This window comes from Leiobunum rupestre, chromosome 1 (assembly GCF_980474605.1).
Source record: "Leiobunum rupestre chromosome 1, qqLeiRupe1.1.hap1, whole genome shotgun sequence".
Classification (NCBI taxonomy): Eukaryota; Metazoa; Arthropoda; class Arachnida; order Opiliones; family Sclerosomatidae; genus Leiobunum; species Leiobunum rupestre.
Genome location: NC_143384.1, coordinates 23136082 through 23150297, shown reverse-complemented (window position 1 = coordinate 23150297; position 14216 = coordinate 23136082). Strand labels below are relative to the sequence as shown.

At 41.0% G+C, this 14216-nt stretch overlaps 41 non-coding genes across 41 annotated transcripts; all 41 read right to left on the bottom strand.

Moving 5' to 3' along the window:
* Positions 1-55: 55 nt before the first annotated feature.
* On the bottom strand, positions 56-138 carry TRNAL-UAA (transfer RNA leucine (anticodon UAA)). The gene has a single exon. It is a non-coding gene; the product is annotated as a tRNA-Leu (tRNA).
* Positions 139-453: 315 nt separating this feature from the next.
* Positions 454-536, bottom strand: TRNAL-UAA (transfer RNA leucine (anticodon UAA)). The gene has a single exon. It is a non-coding gene; the product is annotated as a tRNA-Leu (tRNA).
* Positions 537-852: 316 nt separating this feature from the next.
* Positions 853-935, bottom strand: TRNAL-UAA (transfer RNA leucine (anticodon UAA)). The gene has a single exon. It is a non-coding gene; the product is annotated as a tRNA-Leu (tRNA).
* A 316-nt stretch (positions 936-1251) lies between these two features.
* TRNAL-UAA (transfer RNA leucine (anticodon UAA)) lies at positions 1252-1334 on the bottom strand. Its single transcript has one exon. It is a non-coding gene; the product is annotated as a tRNA-Leu (tRNA).
* A 315-nt stretch (positions 1335-1649) lies between these two features.
* On the bottom strand, positions 1650-1732 carry TRNAL-UAA (transfer RNA leucine (anticodon UAA)). Its single transcript has one exon. It is a non-coding gene; the product is annotated as a tRNA-Leu (tRNA).
* A 117-nt stretch (positions 1733-1849) lies between these two features.
* On the bottom strand, positions 1850-1932 carry TRNAL-UAA (transfer RNA leucine (anticodon UAA)). Its single transcript has one exon. It is a non-coding gene; the product is annotated as a tRNA-Leu (tRNA).
* Positions 1933-2048: 116 nt separating this feature from the next.
* Positions 2049-2131, bottom strand: TRNAL-UAA (transfer RNA leucine (anticodon UAA)). The gene has a single exon. It is a non-coding gene; the product is annotated as a tRNA-Leu (tRNA).
* Positions 2132-2845: 714 nt separating this feature from the next.
* TRNAL-UAA (transfer RNA leucine (anticodon UAA)) lies at positions 2846-2928 on the bottom strand. Its single transcript has one exon. It is a non-coding gene; the product is annotated as a tRNA-Leu (tRNA).
* Positions 2929-3243: 315 nt separating this feature from the next.
* On the bottom strand, positions 3244-3326 carry TRNAL-UAA (transfer RNA leucine (anticodon UAA)). The gene has a single exon. It is a non-coding gene; the product is annotated as a tRNA-Leu (tRNA).
* Positions 3327-3642: 316 nt separating this feature from the next.
* On the bottom strand, positions 3643-3725 carry TRNAL-UAA (transfer RNA leucine (anticodon UAA)). The gene has a single exon. It is a non-coding gene; the product is annotated as a tRNA-Leu (tRNA).
* A 316-nt stretch (positions 3726-4041) lies between these two features.
* Positions 4042-4124, bottom strand: TRNAL-UAA (transfer RNA leucine (anticodon UAA)). Its single transcript has one exon. It is a non-coding gene; the product is annotated as a tRNA-Leu (tRNA).
* Positions 4125-4439: 315 nt separating this feature from the next.
* Positions 4440-4522, bottom strand: TRNAL-UAA (transfer RNA leucine (anticodon UAA)). The gene has a single exon. It is a non-coding gene; the product is annotated as a tRNA-Leu (tRNA).
* A 117-nt stretch (positions 4523-4639) lies between these two features.
* On the bottom strand, positions 4640-4722 carry TRNAL-UAA (transfer RNA leucine (anticodon UAA)). Its single transcript has one exon. It is a non-coding gene; the product is annotated as a tRNA-Leu (tRNA).
* Positions 4723-4838: 116 nt separating this feature from the next.
* TRNAL-UAA (transfer RNA leucine (anticodon UAA)) lies at positions 4839-4921 on the bottom strand. The gene has a single exon. It is a non-coding gene; the product is annotated as a tRNA-Leu (tRNA).
* Positions 4922-5236: 315 nt separating this feature from the next.
* On the bottom strand, positions 5237-5319 carry TRNAL-UAA (transfer RNA leucine (anticodon UAA)). Its single transcript has one exon. It is a non-coding gene; the product is annotated as a tRNA-Leu (tRNA).
* A 117-nt stretch (positions 5320-5436) lies between these two features.
* Positions 5437-5519, bottom strand: TRNAL-UAA (transfer RNA leucine (anticodon UAA)). Its single transcript has one exon. It is a non-coding gene; the product is annotated as a tRNA-Leu (tRNA).
* A 316-nt stretch (positions 5520-5835) lies between these two features.
* TRNAL-UAA (transfer RNA leucine (anticodon UAA)) lies at positions 5836-5918 on the bottom strand. Its single transcript has one exon. It is a non-coding gene; the product is annotated as a tRNA-Leu (tRNA).
* A 115-nt stretch (positions 5919-6033) lies between these two features.
* On the bottom strand, positions 6034-6116 carry TRNAL-UAA (transfer RNA leucine (anticodon UAA)). Its single transcript has one exon. It is a non-coding gene; the product is annotated as a tRNA-Leu (tRNA).
* A 318-nt stretch (positions 6117-6434) lies between these two features.
* On the bottom strand, positions 6435-6517 carry TRNAL-UAA (transfer RNA leucine (anticodon UAA)). The gene has a single exon. It is a non-coding gene; the product is annotated as a tRNA-Leu (tRNA).
* Positions 6518-6633: 116 nt separating this feature from the next.
* Positions 6634-6716, bottom strand: TRNAL-UAA (transfer RNA leucine (anticodon UAA)). Its single transcript has one exon. It is a non-coding gene; the product is annotated as a tRNA-Leu (tRNA).
* Positions 6717-6833: 117 nt separating this feature from the next.
* TRNAL-UAA (transfer RNA leucine (anticodon UAA)) lies at positions 6834-6916 on the bottom strand. Its single transcript has one exon. It is a non-coding gene; the product is annotated as a tRNA-Leu (tRNA).
* Positions 6917-7232: 316 nt separating this feature from the next.
* TRNAL-UAA (transfer RNA leucine (anticodon UAA)) lies at positions 7233-7315 on the bottom strand. The gene has a single exon. It is a non-coding gene; the product is annotated as a tRNA-Leu (tRNA).
* Positions 7316-7830: 515 nt separating this feature from the next.
* TRNAL-UAA (transfer RNA leucine (anticodon UAA)) lies at positions 7831-7913 on the bottom strand. Its single transcript has one exon. It is a non-coding gene; the product is annotated as a tRNA-Leu (tRNA).
* A 114-nt stretch (positions 7914-8027) lies between these two features.
* TRNAL-UAA (transfer RNA leucine (anticodon UAA)) lies at positions 8028-8110 on the bottom strand. The gene has a single exon. It is a non-coding gene; the product is annotated as a tRNA-Leu (tRNA).
* A 118-nt stretch (positions 8111-8228) lies between these two features.
* TRNAL-UAA (transfer RNA leucine (anticodon UAA)) lies at positions 8229-8311 on the bottom strand. The gene has a single exon. It is a non-coding gene; the product is annotated as a tRNA-Leu (tRNA).
* Positions 8312-8426: 115 nt separating this feature from the next.
* On the bottom strand, positions 8427-8509 carry TRNAL-UAA (transfer RNA leucine (anticodon UAA)). Its single transcript has one exon. It is a non-coding gene; the product is annotated as a tRNA-Leu (tRNA).
* A 915-nt stretch (positions 8510-9424) lies between these two features.
* Positions 9425-9507, bottom strand: TRNAL-UAA (transfer RNA leucine (anticodon UAA)). The gene has a single exon. It is a non-coding gene; the product is annotated as a tRNA-Leu (tRNA).
* A 117-nt stretch (positions 9508-9624) lies between these two features.
* TRNAL-UAA (transfer RNA leucine (anticodon UAA)) lies at positions 9625-9707 on the bottom strand. Its single transcript has one exon. It is a non-coding gene; the product is annotated as a tRNA-Leu (tRNA).
* Positions 9708-9824: 117 nt separating this feature from the next.
* On the bottom strand, positions 9825-9907 carry TRNAL-UAA (transfer RNA leucine (anticodon UAA)). The gene has a single exon. It is a non-coding gene; the product is annotated as a tRNA-Leu (tRNA).
* A 116-nt stretch (positions 9908-10023) lies between these two features.
* TRNAL-UAA (transfer RNA leucine (anticodon UAA)) lies at positions 10024-10106 on the bottom strand. The gene has a single exon. It is a non-coding gene; the product is annotated as a tRNA-Leu (tRNA).
* Positions 10107-10621: 515 nt separating this feature from the next.
* Positions 10622-10704, bottom strand: TRNAL-UAA (transfer RNA leucine (anticodon UAA)). The gene has a single exon. It is a non-coding gene; the product is annotated as a tRNA-Leu (tRNA).
* Positions 10705-11220: 516 nt separating this feature from the next.
* Positions 11221-11303, bottom strand: TRNAL-UAA (transfer RNA leucine (anticodon UAA)). The gene has a single exon. It is a non-coding gene; the product is annotated as a tRNA-Leu (tRNA).
* A 117-nt stretch (positions 11304-11420) lies between these two features.
* Positions 11421-11503, bottom strand: TRNAL-UAA (transfer RNA leucine (anticodon UAA)). The gene has a single exon. It is a non-coding gene; the product is annotated as a tRNA-Leu (tRNA).
* A 117-nt stretch (positions 11504-11620) lies between these two features.
* Positions 11621-11703, bottom strand: TRNAL-UAA (transfer RNA leucine (anticodon UAA)). Its single transcript has one exon. It is a non-coding gene; the product is annotated as a tRNA-Leu (tRNA).
* A 117-nt stretch (positions 11704-11820) lies between these two features.
* Positions 11821-11903, bottom strand: TRNAL-UAA (transfer RNA leucine (anticodon UAA)). The gene has a single exon. It is a non-coding gene; the product is annotated as a tRNA-Leu (tRNA).
* Positions 11904-12417: 514 nt separating this feature from the next.
* On the bottom strand, positions 12418-12500 carry TRNAL-UAA (transfer RNA leucine (anticodon UAA)). Its single transcript has one exon. It is a non-coding gene; the product is annotated as a tRNA-Leu (tRNA).
* A 115-nt stretch (positions 12501-12615) lies between these two features.
* On the bottom strand, positions 12616-12698 carry TRNAL-UAA (transfer RNA leucine (anticodon UAA)). Its single transcript has one exon. It is a non-coding gene; the product is annotated as a tRNA-Leu (tRNA).
* A 316-nt stretch (positions 12699-13014) lies between these two features.
* TRNAL-UAA (transfer RNA leucine (anticodon UAA)) lies at positions 13015-13097 on the bottom strand. Its single transcript has one exon. It is a non-coding gene; the product is annotated as a tRNA-Leu (tRNA).
* Positions 13098-13414: 317 nt separating this feature from the next.
* Positions 13415-13497, bottom strand: TRNAL-UAA (transfer RNA leucine (anticodon UAA)). Its single transcript has one exon. It is a non-coding gene; the product is annotated as a tRNA-Leu (tRNA).
* A 115-nt stretch (positions 13498-13612) lies between these two features.
* Positions 13613-13695, bottom strand: TRNAL-UAA (transfer RNA leucine (anticodon UAA)). The gene has a single exon. It is a non-coding gene; the product is annotated as a tRNA-Leu (tRNA).
* A 316-nt stretch (positions 13696-14011) lies between these two features.
* On the bottom strand, positions 14012-14094 carry TRNAL-UAA (transfer RNA leucine (anticodon UAA)). The gene has a single exon. It is a non-coding gene; the product is annotated as a tRNA-Leu (tRNA).
* Positions 14095-14216: the final 122 nt, after the last annotated feature.

The window sequence follows — 14216 nt, the reverse complement described above, 5'->3', positions numbered from 1 at the left end:
TCTCCTCGAAAAAACGGATAGGGTTTCTTTGCGGAAGAAATGAAAAGAAAGAATTTGTCAGAAGTGGGGTTCGAACCCACGCCCTCTTTCGAGGATCAGAGCTTAAATCTGACGCCTTAACCGCTCGGCCATCCTGACTGCGGAAATTAGTTATTTTTCAGAATACGAATTTTTTTACAAAGATTAAATTCGCAGTCTCTCTCCTCGAAAAAACGGATTGAGTTTCTTTGCTAAAGAAATGAAAGGAAAGATTTTGTAAGAAGTGGGTTTCGAACCCACGCCCTCTTTCGAGAATCAGAGCTTAAATCTGACGCCTTAACCGCTCGGCCATCCTGATTGCGTAAACAAGTTATTTTCCAGAATACGAACTTTTTTAGAAAGATTAAATTCGAAGTCTCTCTACTCGACAAAACGGTTTGAGTTTCTTTGCGGAAGAAATGAAAGGAAATCATTTGTCAGAAGTGGGGTTCGAACCAACGCCCTCTTTCGAGGATCAGAGCTTAAATCTGACGCCTTAACCGCTCGGCCATCCTGACTGCGGAAATTAGTTATTTTTCAGAATACGAACTTTTTTTAGAAAGATTAAATTCGCAGTCTCTCTCCTCGAAAAAACGGATTGAGTTTCTTTTCTAAAGAAATGAAAGGAAAGATTTTGTAAGAAGTGGGTTTCGAACCCACGCCCTCTTTCGAGAATCAGAGCTTAAATCTGACGCCTTAACCGCTCGGCCATCCTGATTGCGTAAACAAGTTATTTTCCAGAATACGAACTTTTTTAGAAAGATTAAATTCGAAGTCTCTCTACTCGACAAAACGGTTTGAGTTTCTTTGCGGAAGAAATGAAAGGAAATCATTTGTCAGAAGTGGGGTTCGAACCAACGCCCTCTTTCGAGGATCAGAGCTTAAATCTGACGCCTTAACCGCTCGGCCATCCTGACTGCGGAAATTAGTTTTTTTTTCCAGAATACGAACTTTTTTGAGAGATTAAATTCACAGTCTCTCTCCTCGAAAAAACGGATTGAGTTTCTTTACGGAAGAAATGAAAGGAATGAATTTGTTAGAAGTGGGGTTCAAACCACGCCCTCATTCGAGGATCAGAGCTTAAATCTGACGCCTAAACCGCTCGGCCATCCTGACTGCGGAAATTAGTTATTTTTCAGAATACGAACTTTTTTTAGAAAGATTAAATTCGCAGTCTCTCTCCTCGAAAAAACGGATAGGGTTTCTTTGCGGAAGAAATGAAAAGAAAGAATTTGTCAGAAGTGGGGTTCGAACCCACGCCCTCTTTCGAGGATCAGAGCTTAAATCTGACGCCTTAACCGCTCGGCCATCCTGACTGCGGAAATTAGTTATTTTTCAGAATACGAATTTTTTTACAAAGATTAAATTCGGAGTCTCTCTCCTCGAAAAAACGGATTGAGTTTCTTTGCTAAAGAAATGAAAGGAAAGATTTTGTAAGAAGTGGGTTTCGAACCCACGCCCTCTTTCGAGAATCAGAGCTTAAATCTGACGCCTTAACCGCTCGGCCATCCTGATTGCGTAAACAAGTTATTTTCCAGAATACGAACTTTTTTAGAAAGATTAAATTCGAAGTCTCTCTACTCGACAAAACGGTTTGAGTTTCTTTGCGGAAGAAATGAAAGGAAATCATTTGTCAGAAGTCGGGTTCGAACCAACGCCCTCTTTCGAGGATCAGAGCTTAAATCTGACGCCTTAACCGCTCGGCCATCCTGACTGCGGAAATTAGTTATTTTTCAGAATACGAACTTTTTTTAGAAAGATTAAATTCGCAGTCTCTCTCCTCGAAAAAACGGATAGGGTTTCTTTGCGGAAGAAATGAAAAGAAAGAATTTGTCAGAAGTGGGGTTCGAACCCACGCCCTCTTTCGAGGATCAGAGCTTAAATCTGACGCCTTAACCGCTCGGCCATCCTGACGGCGGAAATTAGTTATTTTCCAGAATACGAACTTTTTTAGAAAGATTAAATTCGAAGTCTCTCTACTCGACAAAACGGTTTGAGTTTCTTTGCGGAAGAAATGAAAGGAAATCATTTGTCAGAAGTGGGGTTCGAACCAACGCCCTCTTTCGAGGATCAGAGCTTAAATCTGACGCCTTAACCGCTCGGCCATCCTGACTGCGGAAATTAGTTATTTTTCAGAATACGAATTTTTTTACAAAGATTAAATTCGCAGTCTCTCTCCTCGAAAAAACGGATTGAGTTTCTTTGCTAAAGAAATGAAAGGAAAGATTTTGTAAGAAGTGGGTTTCGAACCCACGCCCTCTTTCGAGAATCAGAGCTTAAATCTGACGCCTTAACCGCTCGGCCATCCTGATTGCGTAAACAAGTTATTTTCCAGAATACGAACTTTTTTAGAAAGATTAAATTCGAAGTCTCTCTACTCGACAAAACGGTTTGAATTTCTTTGCGGAAGAAATGAAAGGAAATCATTTGTCAGAAGTGGGGTTCGAACCAACGCCCTCTTTCGAGGATCAGAGCTTAAATCTGACTCCTTAACCGCTCGGCCATCCTGACTGCGGAAATTAGTTTTTTTTTCCAGAATACGAACTTTTTTGAGAGATTAAATTCACAGTCTCTCTCCTCGAAAAAACGGATTGAGTTTCTTTACGGAAGAAATGAAAGGAATGAATTTGTTAGAAGTGGGGTTCAAACCACGCCCTCATTCGAGGATCAGAGCTTAAATCTGACGCCTAAACCGCTCGGCCATCCTGACTGCGGAAATTAGTTATTTTTCAGAATACGAACTTTTTTTAGAAAGATTAAATTCGCAGTCTCTCTCCTCGAAAAAACGGATAGGGTTTCTTTGCGGAAGAAATGAAAAGAAAGAATTTGTCAGAAGTGGGGTTCGAACCCACGCCCTCTTTCGAGGATCAGAGCTTAAATCTGACGCCTTAACCGCTCGGCCATCCTGACTGCGGAAATTAGTTATTTTTCAGAATACGAATTTTTTTACAAAGATTAAATTCGCAGTCTCTCTCCTCGAAAAAACGGATTGAGTTTCTTTGCTAAAGAAATGAAAGGAAAGATTTTGTAAGAAGTGGGTTTCGAACCCACGCCCTCTTTCGAGAATCAGAGCTTAAATCTGACGCCTTAACCGCTCGGCCATCCTGATTGCGTAAACAAGTTATTTTCCAGAATACGAACTTTTTTAGAAAGATTAAATTCGAAGTCTCTCTACTCGACAAAACGGTTTGAGTTTCTTTGCGGAAGAAATGAAAGGAAATCATTTGTCAGAAGTGGGGTTCGAACCAACGCCCTCTTTCGAGGATCAGAGCTTAAATCTGACGCCTTAACCGCTCGGCCATCCTGACTGCGGAAATTAGTTATTTTTCAGAATACGAACTTTTTTTAGAAAGATTAAATTCGCAGTCTCTCTCCTCGAAAAAACGGATTGAGTTTCTTTTCTAAAGAAATGAAAGGAAAGATTTTGTAAGAAGTGGGTTTCGAACCCACGCCCTCTTTCGAGAATCAGAGCTTAAATCTGACGCCTTAACCGCTCGGCCATCCTGATTGCGTAAACAAGTTATTTTCCAGAATACGAACTTTTTTAGAAAGATTAAATTCGAAGTCTCTCTACTCGACAAAACGGTTTGAGTTTCTTTGCGGAAGAAATGAAAGGAAATCATTTGTCAGAAGTGGGGTTCGAACCAACGCCCTCTTTCGAGGATCAGAGCTTAAATCTGACGCCTTAACCGCTCGGCCATCCTGACTGCGGAAATTAGTTTTTTTTTCCAGAATACGAACTTTTTTGAGAGATTAAATTCACAGTCTCTCTCCTCGAAAAAACGGATTGAGTTTCTTTACGGAAGAAATGAAAGGAATGAATTTGTTAGAAGTGGGGTTCAAACCACGCCCTCATTCGAGGATCAGAGCTTAAATCTGACGCCTAAACCGCTCGGCCATCCTGACTGCGGAAATTAGTTATTTTTCAGAATACGAACTTTTTTTAGAAAGATTAAATTCGCAGTCTCTCTCCTCGAAAAAACGGATAGGGTTTCTTTGCGGAAGAAATGAAAAGAAAGAATTTGTCAGAAGTGGGGTTCGAACCCACGCCCTCTTTCGAGGATCAGAGCTTAAATCTGACGCCTTAACCGCTCGGCCATCCTGACTGCGGAAATTAGTTATTTTTCAGAATACGAATTTTTTTACAAAGATTAAATTCGCAGTCTCTCTCCTCGAAAAAACGGATTGAGTTTCTTTGCTAAAGAAATGAAAGGAAAGATTTTGTAAGAAGTGGGTTTCGAACCCACGCCCTCTTTCGAGAATCAGAGCTTAAATCTGACGCCTTAACCGCTCGGCCATCCTGATTGCGTAAACAAGTTATTTTCCAGAATACGAACTTTTTTAGAAAGATTAAATTCGAAGTCTCTCTACTCGACAAAACGGTTTGAGTTTCTTTGCGGAAGAAATGAAAGGAAATCATTTGTCAGAAGTCGGGTTCGAACCAACGCCCTCTTTCGAGGATCAGAGCTTAAATCTGACGCCTTAACCGCTCGGCCATCCTGACTGCGGAAATTAGTTATTTTTCAGAATACGAACTTTTTTTAGAAAGATTAAATTCGCAGTCTCTCTCCTCGAAAAAACGGATAGGGTTTCTTTGCGGAAGAAATGAAAAGAAAGAATTTGTCAGAAGTGGGGTTCGAACCCACGCCCTCTTTCGAGGATCAGAGCTTAAATCTGACGCCTTAACCGCTCGGCCATCCTGACGGCGGAAATTAGTTATTTTCCAGAATACGAACTTTTTTAGAAAGATTAAATTCGAAGTCTCTCTACTCGACAAAACGGTTTGAGTTTCTTTGCGGAAGAAATGAAAGGAAATCATTTGTCAGAAGTGGGGTTCGAACCAACGCCCTCTTTCGAGGATCAGAGCTTAAATCTGACGCCTTAACCGCTCGGCCATCCTGACTGCGGAAATTAGTTATTTTTCAGAATACGAATTTTTTTACAAAGATTAAATTCGCAGTCTCTCTCCTCGAAAAAACGGATTGAGTTTCTTTGCTAAAGAAATGAAAGGAAAGATTTTGTAAGAAGTGGGTTTCGAACCCACGCCCTCTTTCGAGAATCAGAGCTTAAATCTGACGCCTTAACCGCTCGGCCATCCTGATTGCGTAAACAAGTTATTTTCCAGAATACGAACTTTTTTAGAAAGATTAAATTCGAAGTCTCTCTACTCGACAAAACGGTTTGAGTTTCTTTGCGGAAGAAATGAAAGGAAATCATTTGTCAGAAGTCGGGTTCGAACCAACGCCCTCTTTCGAGGATCAGAGCTTAAATCTGACGCCTTAACCGCTCGGCCATCCTGACTGCGGAAATTAGTTATTTTTCAGAATACGAACTTTTTTTAGAAAGATTAAATTCGCAGTCTCTCTCCTCGAAAAAACGGATAGGGTTTCTTTGCGGAAGAAATGAAAAGAAAGAATTTGTCAGAAGTGGGGTTCGAACCCACGCCCTCTTTCGAGGATCAGAGCTTAAATCTGACGCCTTAACCGCTCGGCCATCCTGATTGCGTAAACAAGTTATTTTCCAGAATACGAACTTTTTTAGAAAGATTAAATTCGAAGTCTCTCTACTCGACAAAACGGTTTGAGTTTCTTTGCGGAAGAAATGAAAGGAACGAATTTGTTAGAAGTGGGATTCGGACCCACGCCCTCTTTCGAGGATCAGAGCTTAAATCTGACGCCTAAACCGCTCGGCCATCCTGACTGCGGAAATTAGTTATTTTTCAGAATACGAACTTTTTTTAGAAAGATTAAATTCGCAGTCTCTCTCCTCGAAAAAACGGATAGGGTTTCTTTGCGGAAGAAATGAAAAGAAAGAATTTGTCAGAAGTGGGGTTCGAACCCACGCCCTCTTTCGAGGATCAGAGCTTAAATCTGACGCCTTAACCGCTCGGCCATCCTGACTGCGGAAAATAGTTATTTTTCCTGAATACGAACTTTTTTGAGAGATTAAATTCGCAGTCTCTCTCCTCGAAAAAACGGATTGAGTTTCTTTGCGGAAGTAATGAACGAATGAATTTGTCAGAAGTGGGGTTCGAACCCACGCCCTCTTTCGAGGATCAGAGCTTAAATCTGACGCCTTAACCGCTCGGCCATCCTGACTGCGGAAATATGTTATTTTTCCAGAATACGAACTTTTTTTAGAAGGATTAAATTCGCAGTCTCTCTCCTCGAAAAAACGGTCTGAGTTTCTTTGCGGAAGAAATGAAAGGAAATAATTTGTAAGAAGTGGGGTTCGAACCCACGCCATCTTTCGAGGATCAGAGCTTAAATTTGACGCCTTAACCGCTCGGCCATCCTGACTGCGTAAATTAGTTATTTTTCCAGAATACGAACTTTTTTTTAAAGATCAAATTCGCAGTCTCTCTCCTCGACAAAACGGAATGAGTTTCTTTGCGGAAGAAATGAAAGGAAATAATTTGTCAGAAGTGGGGTTCGAACCCACGCCCTCTTTCGAGGATCAGAGCTTAAATCTGACGCCTTAACCGCTCAGCCATCCTGACTGCGGAAATAAGTTATTTTTCCAGAATACGAACTTTTTTGAGAGATTAAATTAACAGTCTCTCTCCTCGAAAAAACGGATTGAGTTTCTTTGCGGAAGAAATGAAAAGAAAGAATTTGTCAGAAGTGGGGTTTGAACCCACGCCCTCTTACGAGGATCAGAGCTTAAATCTGACGCCTTAAACGCTCGGCCATCCTGACTGCGGAAATTAGTTATTTTTCCAGAATACGAACTTTTTTTTAAAGATCAAATTCGCAGTCTCTCTCCTCGACAAAACGGAATGAGTTTCTTTGCGGAAGAAATGAAAGGAAATAATTTGTCAGAAGTGGGGTTCGAACCCACGCCCTCTTTCGAGAATCAGAGCTTAAATCTGACGCCTTAACCGCTCGGCCATCCTGACTGCGGAAATAAGTTATTTTTCCAGAATACGAACTTTTTTGAGAGATTAAATTCACAGTCTCTCTCCTCGAAAAAACGGATTGAGTTTCTTTACGGAAGAAATGAAAGGAATGAATTTGTTAGAAGTGGGGTTCAAACCCACGCCCTCATTCGAGGATCAGAGCTTAAATCTGACGCCTAAACCGCTCGGCCATCCTGACTGCGGAAATTAGTTATTTTTCAGAATACGAACTTTTTTTAGAAAGATTAAATTCGCAGTCTCTCTCCTCGAAAAAACCGATAGGGTTTCTTTGCGGAAGAAATGAAAAGAAAGAATTTGTCAGAAGTGGGGTTCGAACCCACGCCCTCTTTCGAGGATCAGAGCTTAAATCTGACGCCTTAACCGCTCGGCCATCCTGACTGCGGAAATTAGTTATTTTTCAGAATACGAATTTTTTTACAAAGATTAAATTCGCAGTCTCTCTCCTCGAAAAAACGGATTGAGTTTCTTTGCTAAAGAAATGAAAGGAAAGATTTTGTAAGAAGTGGGTTTCGAACCCACGCCCTCTTTCGAGAATCAGAGCTTAAATCTGACGCCTTAACCGCTCGGCCATCCTGATTGCGTAAACAAGTTATTTTCCAGAATACGAACTTTTTTAGAAAGATTAAATTCGAAGTCTCTCTACTCGACAAAACGGTTTGAGTTTCTTTGCGGAAGAAATGAAAGGAAATCATTTGTCAGAAGTGGGGTTCGAACCAACGCCCTCTTTCGAGGATCAGAGCTTAAATCTGACGCCTAAACCGCTCGGCCATCCTGACTGCGGAAATTAGTTATTTTTCAGAATACGAACTTTTTTTAGAAAGATTAAATTCGCAGTCTCTCTCCTCGAAAAAACGGATAGGGTTTCTTTGCGGAAGAAATGAAAAGAAAGATTTTGTCAGAAGTGGGGTTCGAACCCACGCCCTCTTTCGAGGATCAGAGCTTAAATCTGACGCCTTAACCGCTCGGCCATCCTGATTGCGTAAACAAGTTATTTTCCAGAATACGAACTTTTTTGAGAGATTAAATTCGCAGTCTCTCTCCTCGAAAAAACGGATTGAGTTTCTTTGCGGAAGAAATGAACGAATGAATTTGTCAGAAGTGGGGTTCGAACCCACGCCCTCTTTCGAGGATCAGAGCTTAAATCTGACGCCTTAACCGCTCGGCCATCCTGACTGCGGAAATATGTTATTTTTCAAGAATACGAACTTTTTTTAGAAGGATTAAATTCGCAGTCTCTCTCCTTGAAAAAACGGATAGGGTTTCTTTGCGGAAGAAATGAAAAGAAATAATTTGTCAGAAGTGGGGTTCGAACCCACGCCCTCTTTCGAGGATCAGAGCTTAAATCTGACGCCTTAACCGCTCGGCCATCCTGACTGCGGAAAATAGTTATTTTTCCTGAATACGAACTTTTTTGAGAGATTAAATTCGCAGTCTCTCTCCTCGAAAAAACGGATTGAGTTTCTTTGCGGAAGAAATGAACGAATGAATTTGTCAGAAGTGGGGTTCGAACCCACGCCCTCTTTCGAGGATCAGAGCTTAAATCTGACGCCTTAACCGCTCGGCCACCCTGACTGCGGAAATATGTTATTTTTCCAGAATACGAACTTTTTTTAGAAGGATTAAATTCGCAGTCTCTCTCCTCGAAAAAACGGTCTGAGTTTCTTTGCGGAAGAAATGAAATGAAATAATTTGTAAGAAGTGGGGTTCGAACCCACGCCATCTTTCGAGGATCAGAGCTTAAATCTGACGCCTTAACCGCTCGGCCATCCTGACTGCGTAAATTAGTTATTTTTCCAGAATACGAACTTTTTTTAGAAAGATTAAATTCGCAGTCTCTCTCCTCGAAAAAACGGATAGGGTTTCTTTGCGGAAGAAATGAAAAGAAAGAATTTGTAAGAAGTGGGGTTCGAACCCACGCCATCTTTTTAGAATCAGAGCTTAAATCTGACGCCTTAACCGCTCGGCTATCCTGACTGCGAAAATAAATTATTTTTCCAGAATACGAAATATTTTGAGAGATTAAATTCGCAGTCTCTCTCCTCGAAAAAACGGATAGGGTTTCTTTGCGGAAGAAATGAAAAGAAAGAATTTGTCAGAAGTGGGGTTCGAACACACGCCCTCTATCGAGGATCAGAGCTTAAATCTGACGCCTTAACCGCTCGGCCATCCTGATTGCGTAAACAAGTTATTTTCCAGAATACGAACTTTTTTAGAAAGATTAAATTCGAAGTCTCTCTACTCGACAAAACGGTTTGAGTTTCTTTGCGGAAGAAAGGAAAGGAAAGAATTTTCAGAAGTGGGGTTCGAACCCACGCCCTCTTTCGAGGATCAGAGCTTAAATCTTACGCCTTAACCGCTCGGCCATCCTGACTGCGGAAATTAGTTATTTTTCCAGAATACGAACTTTTTTGAGAGATTAAATTCACAGTCTCTCTCCTCGAAAAAACGGATTGAGTTTCTTTATGGAAGAAATGAATGGAATGAATTTGTTAGAAGTGGGATTCGAACCCACGCCCTCTTTCGAGGATCAGAGCTTAAATCTGACGCCTTAACCGCTCGGCCATCCTGACTGCGGAAATTAGTTATTTTTCAGAATACGAACTTTTTTTAGAAAGATTAAATTCGCAGTCTCCCTCCTCGAAAAAACGGATAGGGTTTCTTTGCGGAAAAAATGAAAAGAAAGAATTTGTCAGAAGTGGGGTTCGAACCCACGCCCTCTTTCGAGGATCAGAGCTTAAATCTGACGCCTTAACCGCTCGGCCATCCTGACTGCGTAAATTAGTTATTTTTCCAGAATACGAACTTTTTTTTAAAGATCAAATTCGCAGTCTCTCTCCTCGACAAAACGGAATGAGTTTCTTTGCGGAAGAAATGAAAGGAAATAATTTGTCAGAAGTGGGGTTCGAACCCACGCCCTCTTTCGAGGATCAGAGCTTAAATCTGACGCCTTAACCGCTCGGCCATCCTGACTGCGGAAATAAGTTATTTTTCCAGAATACGAACTTTTTTGAGAGATTAAATTAACAGTCTCTCTCCTCGAAAAAACGGATTGAGTTTCTTTACGGAAGAAATGATAGGAATGAATTTGTTAGAAGTGGGGTTCGAACCCACGCCCTCATTCGAGGATCAGAGCTTAAATCTGACGCCTTAACCGCTCGGCCATCCTGACTGCGGAAATTAGGTATTTTTCAAAATACGAATTTTTTTACAAAGATTAAATTCGCAGTCTCTCTCCTCGAAAAAACGGATTGAGTTTCTTTGCGGAAGAAATGAAAGGAAAGATTTTGTAAGAAGTGGGTTTCGAACCGACGCCCTCTTTCGAGAATCAGAGCTTAAATATGACGCCTTAACCGCTCGGCCATCCTGATTGCGTAAACAAGTTATTTTCCAGAATACGAACTTTTTTAGAAAGATTAAATTCGAAGTCTCTCTACTCGACAAAACGGTTTGAGTTTCTTTGCGGAAGAAATGAAAGGAAATAATTTGTCAGAAGTGGGGTTCGAACCAACGCCCTCTTTCGAGGATCAGAGCTTAAATCTGACGCCTAAACCGCTCGGCCATCCTGACTGCGGAAATTAGTTATTTTTCAGAATACGAACTTTTTTTAGAAAGATTAAATTCGCAGTCTCTCTCCTCGAAAAAACGGATAGGGTTTCTTTGCGGAAGAAATGAAAAGAAAGATTTTGTCAGAAGTGGGGTTCGAACTCACGCCCTCTTTCGAGGATCAGAGCTTAAATCTGACGCCTTAACCGCTCGGCCATCCTGACTGCGGAAAATAGTTATTTTTCCAGAATAAGAACTTTTTTTAGAAGGATTAAATTCGCAGTCTCTCTCCTCGAAAAAACGGTCTGAGTTTCTTTGCGGAAGAAATGAAAGGAAATAATTTGTAACAAGTGGGGTTCGAACCCACGCCCTCTTTCGAGAATCAGAGCTTAAATCTGATGCCTTAACCGCTCGGCTATCCTGACTGCGAAAATTAATTATTTTTCCAGAATACGAAATATTTTGAGAGATTAAATTCGCAGTCTCTCTCCTCGAAAAAAGGGATAGGGTTTCTTTGCGGAAGAAATGAAAAGAAAGAATTTGTCAGAAGTGGGTTTCGAACACACGCCCTCTTTCGAGGATCAGAGCTTAAATCTTACGCCTTAACCGCTCGGCCATCCTGACTGCGGAAATTGGTTATTTTTCCAGAATACGAACTTTTTTGAGAGATTAAATTCACAGTCTCTCTCCTCGAAAAAACGGATTGAGTTTCTTTACGGAAGAAATGAATGGAATGAATTTGTTAGAAGTGGGATTCGAACCCACGCCCTCTTTCGAGGACCAGAGCTTAAATCTGACGCCTTAACCGCTCGGCCATCCTGACTGCGGAAATTAGTTATTTTTCAGAATACGAACTTTTTTTAGAAAAATTAAATTCGCAGTCTCTCTCCTCGAAAAAACGGATAGGGTTTCTTTACGGAAGAAATGAATGGAATGAATTTGTTAGAAGTGGGGTTCGAACCCACGCCCTCTTTCGAGGATCAGAGATTAAATCTGACGCCTTAACCGCTCGGCCATCCTGACTGCGGAAAATAGTTATTTTTCCTGAATACGAACTTTTTTTTAAAGATCAAATTCGCAGTCTCTCTCCTCGACAAAACGGAATGAGTTTCTTTGCGGAAGAAATGAAAGGAAATAATTTGTTAGAAGTGGGGTTCGAACCCACGCCCTCTTTCGAGGATCAGAGCTTAAATCTGACGCCTTAACCGCTCGGCCATCCTGACTGCGGAAATAAGTTATTTTTCCTGAATACGAACTTTTTTTTAAAGATCAAATTCGCAGTCTCTCTCCTCGACAAAACGGAATGAGTTTCTTTGCGGAAGAAATGAAAGGAAATAATTTGTTAGAAGTGGGGTTCGAACCCACGCCCTCTTTCGAGGATCAGAGCTTAAATCTGACGCCTTAACCGCTCGGCCATCCTGACTGCGGAAATAAGTTATTTTTCCAGAATACGAACTTTTTTGAGAGATTAAATTCACAGTCTCTCTCCTCGAAAAAACGGATAGGGTTTCTTTGCGGAAGAAATGAATAGAAAGAATTTGCAGAATTGGGGTTCGAACACACGCCCTCTTTCGAGGATCATAGCTTAAATCTGACGCCTTAAAAGCTCGGCCATCCTGATTGCGTAAACAAGTTATTTTCCAGAATACGAACTTTTTTAGAAAGATTAAATACGAAGTCTCTCTACTCGACAAAACGGTTTGAGTTTCTTTGCGGAAGAAATGAAAGGAAATAATTTGTCAGAAGTGGGGTTCGAACCAACGCCCTCTTTCGAGGATCAGAGCTTAAATCTGACGCCTAAACCGCTCGGCCATCCTGACTGCGAAAATTAGTTATTTTTCAGAATACGAACTTTTTTTAGAAAGATTAAATTCGCAGTCTCTCTCCTCGAAAAAACGGATAGGGTTTCTTTGCGGAAGAAATGAAAAGAAAGAATTTGTCAGAAGTGGGGTTCGAACCCACGCCCTCTTTCGAGGATCAGAGCTTAAATCTGACGCCTTAACCGCTCGGCCATCCTGACTGCGGAAAATAGTCATTTTTCCTGAATACGAACTTTTTTGAGAGATTAAATTCGCAGTCTCTCTCCTCGAAAAAACGCATTGAGTTTCTTTGTGGAAGAAATGAACGAATGAATTTGTCAGAAGTGGGGTTCGAACCCACGCCCTCTTTCGAGGATCAGAGCTTAAATCTGACGCCTTAACCGCTTGGCCATCCTGACTGCGGAAATAAGTTATTTTTCAGAATACGAACTTTTTTTAGAAAGATTAAATTCGCAGTATCTCTCCTGGAAAAAACGGATAGGGTTTCTTTGCGGAAGAAATGAAAAGAAAGAATTTGCAGAATTGGGGTTCGAACACACGCCCTCTTTCGAGGATCATAGCTTAAATCTGACGCCTTAACCGCTCGGCCATCCTGACTGCGGAAATTAGTTATTTTTCAGAATACGAACTTTTTTTAGAAAAATTAAATTCGCAGTCTCTCTCCTCGAAAAAACGGATAGGGTTTCTTTGCGGAAGAAATGAATAGAAAGAATTTGTCAGAAGTGGGGTTCGAACCCACGCCCTCTTTCGAGGATCAGAGCTTAAATCTGACGCCTTAACCGCTCGGCCATCCTGACTGCGAAACTCAATTATTTTTTAAGGATAGAATCTTTTTTTAGAAAGATTAAATTTGTAGACTCTCTCCTCGAAAAAACGGATTGAGTTTCTTTGAGTAACAAATGAAAAAAAGAATTTGTCAGAAGTGAAGAACGAACCCACGCCATCTTTCGAGGATCAGAGCTTAAATCTGACGCCTAAACCGCTCGGCCATCCTGACTGCGGAAATTAGTTATTTTTCAGAATACGAACTTTTTTTAGAAAGATTAAATTCGCAGTCTCTCTCCTCGAAAAAACGGATAGGGTTTCTTTGCGGAAGAAATGAAAAGAAAGAATTTGTCAGAAGTGGGGTTCGAACCCACGCCCTCTTTCGAGGATCAGAGCTTAAATCTGACGCCTTAACCGCTCGGCCATCCTGACTGCGGAAAATAGTCATTTTTCCTGAATACGAACTTTTTTGAGAGATTAAATTCGCAGTCTCTCTCCTCGAAAAAACGGATTGAGTTTCTTTGTGGAAGAAATGAACGAATGAATTTGTCAGAAGTGGGGTTCGAACCCACGCCCTCTTTCGAGGATCAGAGCTTAAATCTGACGCCTAAACCGCTTGGCCATCCTGACTGCGGAAATAAGTTATTTTTCAGAATACGAACTTTTTTTAGAAAGATTAAATTCGCAGTCTCTCTCCTGGAAAAAACGGATAGGGTTTCTTTGCGGAAGAAATGAAAAGAAAGAATTTGCAGAATTGGGGTTCGAACACACGCCCTCTTTCGAGGATCATAGCTTAAATCTGACGCCTTAACCGCTCGGCCATCCTGACTGCGGAAATTAGTTATTTTTCAGAATACGAACTTTTTTTAGAAAAATTAAATTCGCAGTCTCTCTCCTCGAAAAAACGGATAGGGTTTCTTTGCGGAAGAAATGAATAGAAAGAATTTGTCAGAAGTGGGGTTCGAACCCACGCCCTCTTTCGAGGATCAGAGCTTAAATCTGACGCCTTAACCGCTCGGCCATCCTGACTGCGAAACTCAATTATTTTTTAAGGATAGAATCTTTTTTTAGAAAGATTAAATTTGTAGACTCTCTCCTCGAAAAAACGGATTGAGTTTCTTTGAGTAACAAATGAAAAAAAGAATTTGTCA